The sequence below is a fragment of the Anomalospiza imberbis genome, chromosome 3 (genome assembly GCF_031753505.1).
Source record: "Anomalospiza imberbis isolate Cuckoo-Finch-1a 21T00152 chromosome 3, ASM3175350v1, whole genome shotgun sequence".
NCBI lineage: Eukaryota > Metazoa > Chordata > Aves > Passeriformes > Viduidae > Anomalospiza > Anomalospiza imberbis.
The window spans coordinates 34,256,936-34,268,649 of record NC_089683.1 but is presented as its reverse complement, the minus strand read 5'-3'; the positions used below and the strand labels follow the sequence as shown (position 1 = coordinate 34,268,649).

At 36.2% G+C, this 11,714-nt stretch overlaps 1 long non-coding RNA gene across 1 annotated transcript; it reads right to left on the bottom strand.

Moving 5' to 3' along the window:
- Positions 1–6,951: 6,951 nt before the first annotated feature.
- LOC137470491 (uncharacterized) lies at positions 6,952–11,394 on the bottom strand. Its single transcript, XR_010997094.1, has 2 exons — positions 10,043–11,394; positions 6,952–9,266 (listed from the first exon to the last, which is right to left on the bottom strand). It is a non-coding gene; the product is annotated as an uncharacterized lncRNA (long non-coding RNA).
- Between the last annotated feature and the right edge of the window lie 320 nt (positions 11,395–11,714).

Here is an 11,714-nt window from a genome sequence, read left to right as displayed (position 1 = left end):
GAAGGAAGGAAGGAAGGAAGGAAGAAGGAAAGAAAGAAGAAGGAAAGAAAGAAAGAAAGAAAGAAGGAAAGAAAGAAAGAAAGAAAGAAAGAAAGAAAGAAAGAAAGAAAGAAAGAAAGAAAGAAAGAAAGAAAGAAAGAAAGAAAGAAAGAAAGAAAGAAAGAAAGAAAGAAAGAAAGAAAGAAAGAAAGAAGGAAAGAAAGAAAGAAAGAAAGAAAGAAAGAAAGAAAGAAAGAAAGAAAGAAAGAAAGAAAGAAGAAAGAAAGAAAGAAAGAAAGAAAGAAAGAAAGAAAGAAAGAAAGAAAGAAAGAAAGAAAGAAAGAAAGAAAGAAAGAAAGAAAGAAAAAGAAAGAAAAGTGATTTGGAGGCTAGAGGTATGCTGACTTATATGGAAAGACTGAAATAAATTTTAAAAGTTTAGGCAAAGACTTTCCCAAGGAAAAGGACTATAGAAGATACCTCTGTTTCAAAACAGGCTAAAATTGAGTGAAGAGGGGAGCTAGCTGTAGTACTTCAAGGTGGGTAGGGGTGATTGGATGACATTCAGGAAATAAAAATGCAAGCTTAGTATAAAAAGTAAACTTGCCTACACTGTAGAATTCTGCCCTTAGTACACTGTATTAGTGGTAGTTTACTGTACGTTGTTAAAGAAAGTACTTCAGAATTCATAGTAAATTCCCTGTGCTACAATCAGCTGACTGAACTGGTGAAGACATGACTCTAATACATGCTTATATTTCTGTCGTGCCTGAAAAGAGTCTCAAATATCACAATGGCTGGTGGGTGTATGTGAATCTATCTGTACGAAAGGCAACTCTTATTTTTTCATGACTTCTTGTAACTTGGGGAATCTCATTCCATTAGTTCATGGCTGTGAACATTATTTCTTGCTATTACTTCAGTCCAAGAACCTCTCACTAGAGTCCAGTCTTTATATACCTTGGAAGTTCTGTATCTATCGGTCAGTCCACTATGGTGACAGATGAAAAGGTAAAAGGGAACTAATGTAGTAATGGAGTGTTTTTAAGGAGTGCATTCTTAAATTTTTCCTTCTCTGTTTTTGTGATGTCATAGCCAAGAATCACAAGATCCTCTGCAATTATATGTAGAACATATAATTGTAGTCTGTTCTGGCACTCTTTTTCCAATAAAATTAAAGTCTGGATCAAAAGACCTCAGCTTTCTTTGGCCAAATTTGCATGCTTAAAAATATGCTATATTTAATGATTTAGTGTAATAGTGAAGCATGATGTATGTCATCACCAACTAGCCATGGAAAGTTAATGTCACTGGGCTAAACTATTTTAGTATCTTTTATGGGTAATACAATGTATTTTACATTACAAAGTCTGTTATAATTATCAGCCCAGTGTTGTATAACATTTGAGGTCTACCCCATTAGGTTTCTTATTTCTGAATGTAAATTGAAAAGAATTTCAGTTCCAGAAAAAAAAGCCAAACTCTTGCTATGGCATTGGAGCAAAAGTCTGCCTAGTCCAGCATATTGTTTCTTATTGTGGCCAACACACATTGCTGAAGAAAGACAAACATGACCTCTTCAATATTTTTTCCCAAACTCCATTCATTTGTGGCTGAGGGACTTTTGAATCAGAGCTTAAACATCTTCAGTACTATGAACATAAGTACTGTTAGCCAATTCTTTTCACTTGGAAGATTTTTACTATGAAAAGATTCTCTGTTGAAATATTATTCTTTTTCAGCCTGAAGTTCAAAAACAAAATCATGCATCCTTAATATTTTGAAGGTTTTTTTATAAAAAGTAAAATAGTTACAAGTTTACACCATCTCTTTTCATTTTCTAGCTCTGAAAGATTTCAATCATGGGATGTCAGAAGAATGGGAAAAAATGGAAGTGGAGCAGTGGTCTTAATTAGTCTGTTTACATTCTGTGGCAAAACAGAGAGAGAGAGATGACAATAAAGGGGACAAAATTAGAAAATATCTAAATTTGTAAGTATAGAACATAAGGAGAAACAGAAAACGTTTGACTTTTTAGATCTTTTTCTGATTTATATTTCCATACAATACTATTAACAAGTGACAAGAAAAAGTATTTGAACATTTTTCTGGGAGAGATTCTATTTTTAACCAATTGTAGTAATGACTTTCTCTAGCCATCTGAATATGTCTATTAAAATATTTATTAAGAAATTCAAGAGTTCCTGCCTTTAAAATTCAGTTGCTAATATAATGTTAAACACATGAATTTTAAATTTCCATGTATTTGTAATACACTTCAGAACCATTGCGTATGCTTGCTATGATTGAATAAACTGTTGGAAATGCACAATTTATGTCCTGCAAACTCCTTCAGAAAAATTTGTTGGATGGTTTCTTTGTTTCATTCGGGTCTCCCTGTGTCATATTCAGGGCAAAAATGCCCTCTAGGGCATAAAATGGCTTTCTGAAGTTCTTTCCCTTCTCTGGGTGCAGACGGCCTCTAGAGAAAATGGGGCATGGACATAGAACATTTTGAAAGGAGTACTAGTTTGAGACTGAACCATATATACCTGCAATTTATTGTTTGAATATTGAGGGCAGCAGAAACTAACAGACTGATCTGACTCACATTTGGGACTGAACAGCCACAGCCTACAGCACAGACTAAGACTCTCAGTCCCTATATTCTTTTTTCTACAATTCATATCCACAAAAGGGCAAGGTAAAAGGAGTAATTGGAAAAACCAGCTTCCTGTTGTGTATAACCTCAAGGCATTATGGACACACAGATACAGAGGTTCCCCTAAGTGGAAGAAATGTATCACTGGAAACACGGAAGAGTGGGGATAAGATGGTAGCTTCACAGCCTGCAATGGAGGCGATGCAGGATACATATCAAAGGTGTTCTTGCTGAGCATTTCCTGCTTGAAGAGATTTATGACATGAAATTAGATCCAGGATTGCAAGAGTTGTTTCTTTTATGACGAGGTTAAAATATTCTGAAGTTTGGAATGCTAATACCAAGTATATAAACATGACACTTGAAAATTAATGTGCTCCTGGAGAAAATGGCTGGGAAGCAGTTGTTAAGATAGTTAAATCATCTTTAGGTCACATTGAAAAAAAAATGCACTGAAGTTTTCAGTGCTGTATATGCTTTATTGTTTCTCATATAGAGGTTGCTGATGGTAGTTTTTTACCATAACTGACAATTGATCACACTGGGCATGGAGGTCATGGCTGCATTTAAGCTGGACTAAATTATACTAAGCTATGAGTGCTTTCTTGAATGGAAATCAGTTTCAGTATTAGTAATTCTAATGTGAAAAAGAAAGTTTTTAAAGTTTTTAGTATTTGCAAAACTGCAGGGGCATGACTTATGATATTTATATATTCCTATTCAAATGAATGGGAGCTGCAGAACACCTTGGCATTTTTGAAGCTGCAAGTAAAACTTTTTCTTTATTTTCTTTTTTTTCTTTTTTTTAATTTACCATTCTACAGTGACAAAAAAGTAGTTTTCTCCCTTTTTTAAGTACTTTCAGTATTTTCTTTATTCCTTTCAGTCAACATGTTCTTTCTGACTAGCTTAGACAAACTGCTAACTCACGTACCTCTACAGAACTGCTGCAATCCAGGAAACAGAGCCAGGCAAGGTGGTAGGGGAACCGAAAAAGGACAGGATAAATTAATTTGTTCTTTACAGTGTTTTTGAATGAAACTGAAAAAGTATTAGGAGGATTACAATTTATTGCTAACATATAGTAGTGGTAGATTTTCTACATGCCATGAATGCTAAATCTCTAGTCAGTTGGCATTTTGTCCATCATTTAGTATCAGTTTGAAAAATGCCTTCACTTTGCCAATCTCATGTTGCCAAGTCGTAGTTCAGAGCTGCATGAGAACAAAGGCAAAGTCAATTGCTGAAAAAATAAGAGAGAAAAAAAGACTGGCCTCAGGTAAGATTTCATTTAATGCTGCTAGAACATCTACTGTTGGCTAGATCTGTTTCAAATTCCTGTATTATTATTACTCTTCCTTCAGGAAACAGTACTTTAGCATATCTTGAATACAGTGGAGCCACCCAATGGAAAACTCACTATATAATGATGGAACATTGCTTATTTATATATTTGCCCTAGATGGTGTGTGGTAATATTTTAAAAGTGTTGGCCAGTGTAGAAAATGAGTCTGTGTAAGTAGAGAGGGAAGAAATATTTGAAAAGCTATCACAAAATAATAGGACCAGCATTTTAACCAAGACGTGTATGAGACAGATGATGTTGTAAAGTTTTGAAAGCCACAGGTAATGTGACACTCTGCAGATGTTTTTAATGAGTGTAGAAGCCCTGTAGAAATGTTTTTGTCTGATTACAAAATTATTTATGTTGCAGGCTCAGAATTAAATTGTTTCCCAATTCAGATAGGACGAAGTAATTCCCAGGTTTTATTGTTGCCATTTACACTGGCAATACTACCTGTGAAGGCTAGAACAATCATTTTGTTATCTGAAATATTTTTCAGGTTTTTCAAAAGAATTTTAACTCATTTCTTCCTCAGTTTAAGTCCTTTGTTTTCTTCAGGTTAATTGATAGTAGGCTAATGAATAATCCATCAGCATGTGAATTCAGATTCTGTCTGACGATGAATTGTTTCATTCAGAAAAAAAACAACACTTTAGCAAATCCTACCCTTGTTGTGGTTCCAGGCATTTCATTCATTGTAAGTAACTAAATTCTCAAGTCAGGGCACTTTGTAGGGCTTCTAACTATTTCCTTGCTACAGAGATGTTCTTGTCCTCAATATTCACAGTTGGTATTTCTACAAGGTAAATATATACTGTTTGCAGACTCCAGATAAGTAGAAGAGCACTACTCAAAAAATAAAGGTTCTAGATATAATAACAAAATATCTCCCTTGGGAATTGGGAAAAAATACAATTAGCAATTTTTGTTATTGATTAAAATTTTCTACTCAGTCTATAAGGAAAAAATTATATTTATGCTTATTAACTCTCAAGCCTTACCGTGCCAAATATAATCTTAAAGAAGGTTTATTAATTGCTCAGGCAATGCACTAATAGTGAAACATGAATGGGGAGAATGTATCCCATAATTACTTTTCCATGGTAGCTTCTTCTTGAAAGAAAACTAAAAGTGCTGTAATTATTTAATCTAAAAATAAAGTTAATTTGTAAAAAGCAATACTGAGTGTGTAAAAAGGTCAAATGTTGAGCTTCAAAATAAAAGAGCTAAATTTGTCAAGGCATGTGCTAATTGTATGTAAGAGAAGTCTTTAGTTGGATGGGGAAGAGAACTAGATTTTCATTCAATTAATTAAAAAAATAACCTTATGTCAAAACTTGGACTAGATTTGAACAAATAATTTTTTTTTTCATTTAGATTATATTTGCTAAAGGCTGGGACTTTTTTAAGCTGAGATGTCAAGTGAATTTTGATAGGAGTACTTTTAGTTTGGTAAGGCTACAGCTGACATTTTGTATCTCAGTGGTTGTCTTGTTTACCTGCAATAATAAAACATTTCTCGTTCTGGAACTCTAACCTCTCTTATATTTATACACTAAGGCTCATTTATATTTTTGACTAATACAAAACCACTTTCTCATAGATCTATGCTGCCTCTGTAAATGAGCATGGGCCCATGTATATAACTCCAGCCTGTGGGGAAGAGGGGAGATTTGTAGGAGAAAACCTTTGCATGTGGCTTTCTTAGGCTGTAACCTCAGCCATTACACAGAATCCTTTTTTTTTTTAAATTAACCATTTCCTCTCTGGCAGTGACATTTGCCCTCCTGAAACCGATCATGTTGTGTAATATGTAAATGTTTTTTCGTGTAGATAAGTGATGTTGGACTGTTGCACATGCTGTCAGATAGCATTGGCAATCAATGAGCCATTCAGACTCTGTAAATTTTAAGTTAATCAGATCTTTTCATTTTATTCAAAATTCAAAATTCATCACTTATGTTGGCTTCTTTTGTTTTCTATACTGGTTGCTCCTTATCGACCTGCTGTAGCTATTTTAATTTCTTTTGCATATGAGATTACTTTGACTGTGTTAATATGATGAGACCTGCTATTTTTATAGGAACAGAGTATATTTTTTTATTTTTTCGTTCTCCATAAGAATATTATATAAAGCACCTGACGGCTTAAGAATCCCAGAGATGTATTACATGGAGCTGAAGTAAAAGTCTGCCTTTGTTGAAATGGGCAGAAATTATTTTGGGTGCAATGCTAAGTGCATTATAGAATATAATACTTTGTTTATGAGATAGTCTTTGTAAAATCATAATAATGTGAAAATAGGTAAAAACATTATTTTTCAACAGCTTAGATGACTTGTTTACTGTTTCTTTTTGAAAAGTTAACATCTTTGAGCATTTTCCATTTTTGATGAGGCAGTCTTTATCATGTTCATTTTTGCTAAAGTAACATTTCTTCAACCTCAGATACAGTTCCTATTACAGTGACGATAAGCTTAATTATAGAACGGGAATAACTCTGCTGGGTCAGAACAAATTTAAAATTACAAAAGCTGCTTGACTAAGTTTCAATGCTGATTCTACAAACAGCTCCATATGTTACATTCCTGTTCCTAGCCCAGTCCCAGGAAGAGAGCTGCATTCCAAACTGGGCACTGTCTATACAGAGACAGAAAGCAAATCGGCCCTGTACTAGCATTTGTATCAACTGAAATATTTCTACTTGCCCATTATTCAGTGTAAGAGTAATAAAAATACAGATCCTTGGAATAAGGCAGTGCTTATTTCTCAACACCTTGAGATAATTTTAATTTATGAAAACAGGTAATGAATAAAAAAGGATTACAGGTACTGTTTTTTTAAAGAAACCATCCTGCATTTTTCCTCTGGAAGGCACTGATTCCATTCAAGCAGAGTTAGTGCTGAATTCTTTTAACACATTCATCTTCCTTACTAGTTTCTCACTCCATTTCTGGGCTTTTCTGGGATCCTGGTTAAAGTTATTCACTAGATTGCATCTCTTAGATCACACACCATTTTAATAATGATGATGTTCTTTTTGGTACTTTGGTATCCGAAATCTATCTACAAGTTCCATGGCTCTCTGATACTCTCCTTCTGGACAAAGTAGCCCTACAGCTGTTAAAAAGCTTCTGTGATAATGTGTAGAGCATCCCAGAGATGTCCAATGCTTTTCTTTAACTCACCATAAAGAGCGGGCTCCAGACAGTGTAGCAGATCTATTTAGTGTTAATGTTTCACAGTAATCATCAGATTTATGAACTCAGCTGAATCAGGTTTTTTTTAGTATCATCATTTCTCACAGAACAGCTTCAAGACTTACATTTTGAACAAGCTGACTTCTACAAACTTGTGCAGGCTTTTTTTCCCCTTTTTTTCATTTTTATCTAAGTCCTTCATAAGGAGAATTGGGATTTATGTGTTAATCTTGCTTTAGAGAATTAAAATGTTGATATCATTTGGCAATGGGGCTAGATCTAATGGGAGACAAAAAAGTATTCTGAGGTAAAATGGCTTGTGAAAGGGGTCATGTCTGTAGTGCTTTGAGTCAGCCCCATTTGCTTAGCAGCATGTAGAAAGTCTGACTAGCACTGGTATATATGATTATTTTATAAGCTGCATATAGGTAAGTCTGAACTATGCACAAACACTATAAATGTCTCCTGTTGCATGTACAGCACTACAGATATGGTAAAAAAGGACCAATTAGATACATTACGGAGTCACAAACCTGAAGTTTTTCCAGCAGCTGTAGTTTTAAGGGGAGGCTGTCATGTGCCCCAGGAGACAAAGGAATGCCTTCCTCTCCTTGTGCAAGGGACACAATGGGCAGCTGTTGATAGCCTGGTTTCCTCATTGAGAGGCATTAACATGTTCAGTACTCCTCTCACAGCATGAGAGATGCACTGGTAGCATTCTCTCTTGCACTAAGAGAAGAAATTACCTCCCCACCAGCTTTTCAGGTGCATGAGGCAAATGCCTAGCACTTCAGCTATACTGTTGTAGGCATTGCTGTACCTGGTGTGCCAGGTAAGTGTGCAATAGAATGAATTACTGCTGTTTGCTAGAGTGACGGAGCACTCTGTTGAAGGTAACAGGATGACGTTTGTTAATATGCTTTCAGGAAAAACTCCTTAAAACATTCTAATGGACTTTCTTTCATTACGTAGCTAGCTACATTTTAGTATCTGAGAAAAGCAATCCGAGATGAAGTGCATGAGGTCACACTGGATTTTTTTTCCTGCTTTCTTGACTGATAGGACAATAATGGTTTTGTTTATCTTTTGTCCTAGCAGCCGGTAATTCCTATTGTCCTTTCATCTCTAGATTGCTTTTCCTTCTGCAGGACAGATTGGAACCACAGACCTAATCTTCTGCTACTTTATATCCTATGCAGCCACTTACAGATGTGTGTATAGTTCACCTTACCAAAATGACAATGCTTTACAGAGACATAAATTAGAGGATACAAAAAATGAAAGCAATTTAAAGAGCAAGGCAGGAGATAATCAAGTCCCAAGGAGACAGAGAAACTATGTTTAAGTCTTATGCCATCTGGACACAACTTTTTGTGAGTGCTTATGAGTTTAAAATATCTGTAGGTGCTGAGGCATCTGAAGGTTCAGCGACATATGCCATTTTTATGTGATGAGCAGCTGAGTCCCAGATCAGAGATTTACTAGCTGTTAAAGGGAGATACTCCTTTAAAGACTGCAGCAGACAAATTAAGCTTCTTAGTTTTCAAAAGCTGCTTTTAATAGAAGTTTTCTGTATTTTCTTCCCCTTCAGCTTGTCCTTTGTAAAAAGCTATGCTGGCTTTGGTGTTTGGCTATGTGTGAGACATGGCAAATGCTGCTGTCCAAGGGTAGAGTGCCTGTACTGGTAATACAGAGCTCTTTGTTGGACAGAGTTGAGAAAAATCTGGCTGAAATCTTTCAGGCTGAAAAAGACTGAATACAAAGCTTTAAGTCATATAAAAGCAGGCTGCGGAAAGAAAAGGACCCTGAGGAGGGCTTGTAACAGCAATGTCCTTACAGAGTAACAAGTGAATCATCACATTGACTACATGATATCATTAAATCCCTCCTATTTAGTCCTGTTTACTGCAGAAATTGTGTTTTGTGTCTCATCCCTTTCACAGATGTGCAATACCAGTCACTTAAAAATTTCTTAATGGGTCTCTTACCTCAGAATACCACCTCTGAGTATCTTTTCTCCAGCCTTGTTTTTCTGTGCTTTGTTGAAAGGATAGCATAAAACCATGCAGTATAAAACATGCCTGCATTGGTAGGAAGATCTAAAGATTTTGTTGTGCTGCCATATAGCTGGGGCAAGACATACGACAGAGATATTGCTGCAAACTCTTTACTAAGGCAACGAAAAGACAGAAAAAATAATTTTTCACAGGTTGGTTCTCTAAGGATGCTATTGAATTATAGGGAAAAACAGGCTCCTTCATTGCTTTTTTGCCTTTTCTTTTTGCTTGGGAGCTGAACCAAGTCTACTTAATGAGCTTTGGCATGAAAAATGATCTTTGTTTCTTTCTTTCTATTATTTTCTATAAAAATAGAGCTGAGAGAGCAAGGAAGAATACCTGAAATACAAATGGGTATATTCAGAGAGAAATGAGCAGTTTCCTCAAGATAAAGCAAATGTCAGGGCACAGTGGGGCTGGGGACTGGAGTGGCAGGGTCCCCCCTGGGGCTCGCAAGGTCTCATAATCAGGGATCCCATCACCACAGCCAGCCAGCAGGGCAAGCCCATGGGGTTTTCTTAACCATGTAATTGGTGGGTAAAATGATACCCAGCAGCTGTAGCTGAGAGTTGCTTCCAGTCCTTCTTCCTTTTAAAATCCATTTTAATCTGTGATTTTTTAAAAACATAATCTTTTCATGTACTATTTAGCAGGACAAGGAGTCTGGACTCTTGTCAGTCCCTATTCTGTTTACACTCTCATTATGTGAAGGGCTGAAACAGAGCTAGTATGGTGAACCAACCTGGAGCTTCACAGTGATTTTGAAGTATTTTCCCACACACCTTGGAAATGTTACATACCTCTGCTAAAACATCCATCTGCAGTCTGGGCAGTATTATGCTATTATTCCAGTGTTATTGCTGATAAGAAAGATGTTAGAATTGTGCTGTGAGCTGTGAAACAGACGGTGGGGTATTCCACGTTTTCTTTTGCATAGCTGGCCCACAAGTTTCCTACCTCTCCATCCTGTCCTCTGTCATACACATTTATTGCCATGTCTCTGCTGCTCTGTCGGGCTCAGGCAGGTTTGTGAGGCTTTTCTGAAGAGAAGATCTGGTGTAATTTGGATTAAAAAGAGGAATACTTTTGAAATCCACCTCACTTCAGTGTAGATCTAGTGATGTGGGACTACATTATCTTCACTGATCTGATACTGGCTTAGTAAAAACTTAATCCAATCCTCTATATAATCTGCCCTGAAAAGTTTATTCTGTTAAAAAAAAAATTAAAAGCAGCAAGCAGCAAGCTGATAAGGCTGTTTTTCAAGAAGTAACAGCCACATGTTCTGTAAGCAGTTTACTGCTGACCAAACTCTTAAGCAGAAACAGCTAGGGAAGATGTATGCATGGTAAAAATTACTTTTAAAAATGAAGAATGAATGAATGAATGTTTTTACATTTTTAACATCATTTTGAATTTCAAATACTACAGGTTTTAATTCATTTTTCAAAGTACTGAACATTCACTGAATTGCCACTTATAGATTCTGAGCACAAGTCTTTTTATTTCACTTCCAAATGATGCCAAATTAAAACAGTTCCATGTTTGATCAAAACAGAATAAGAATTACTGCAGCGTGTCACTCTTTCTCAGTTGATGCTTCAGGTCAGTCTCCATTTTCTGCTAGCCTATCCAAGCCTGGAAATGGTCCTGCTGCCTGCAAGTACCTTGGGCAGGAGTTGAATAATATTTAGCACAAGGATAGCTTTTCAAGTAACTACAAAACCAAATAAATATGGGACCATGTGAACACGTTCTGGGTCAGGAGAACTGCACATGATTAAGGAATAACTTCTGTTTCCAAGATCTAGCAATAGGATTGCAAGTTTGCTTTAGTCCCAATCAAACCACTGGATGGAGTCCTCCTACTCCATATTATACCTTCAGAATAATGAGAAACCTCGTATTTTCTTCATTATTGTATAAAGAAGGTGAAAGAATGGTCCAGCTTATCAGTGCCTTTTTTTTCCTCCTGGCTGTTGGTTATTAGCTGTCTTTCACATGAGAAAGAATAGAAGTTTTTCAGCTCAGTGAGGAAAGTATATATATTCCCAGATAAGAGGACTGGAAAACCTAGGGAAGAACTAACAATTTTTCTTGGCCAAATGAAATAGAAAATTCACATGCCAACTTCTCTCCCAAGTTTTGATTCTGTAATTGTCGGGGTCGGGTTGGCAAGACCCCAACAGTGTGAAAGCCCTTCTTCCTTAGCCCGGCAGCCAAAGAAGATGTCTGGAAGGCATGGAGCTGAGTTTTCAAGGTTGTTTATTTCTTCTTATCTAAAATATTTTCTCTCTGACCTGCCGAGGTCCTGCTAGTACAGAAGCCATGGCAGTTTTCCCCAAGCCCCGAGCGTCTCCCACATTATATACTCAAAATTACGTGTACCATGTTTACAGTTCCCATACCAATACCTAAAATCTATGTTGGACAGTGTGTCACTATCCTAGACCAATAGAAAAGTGTCACTAT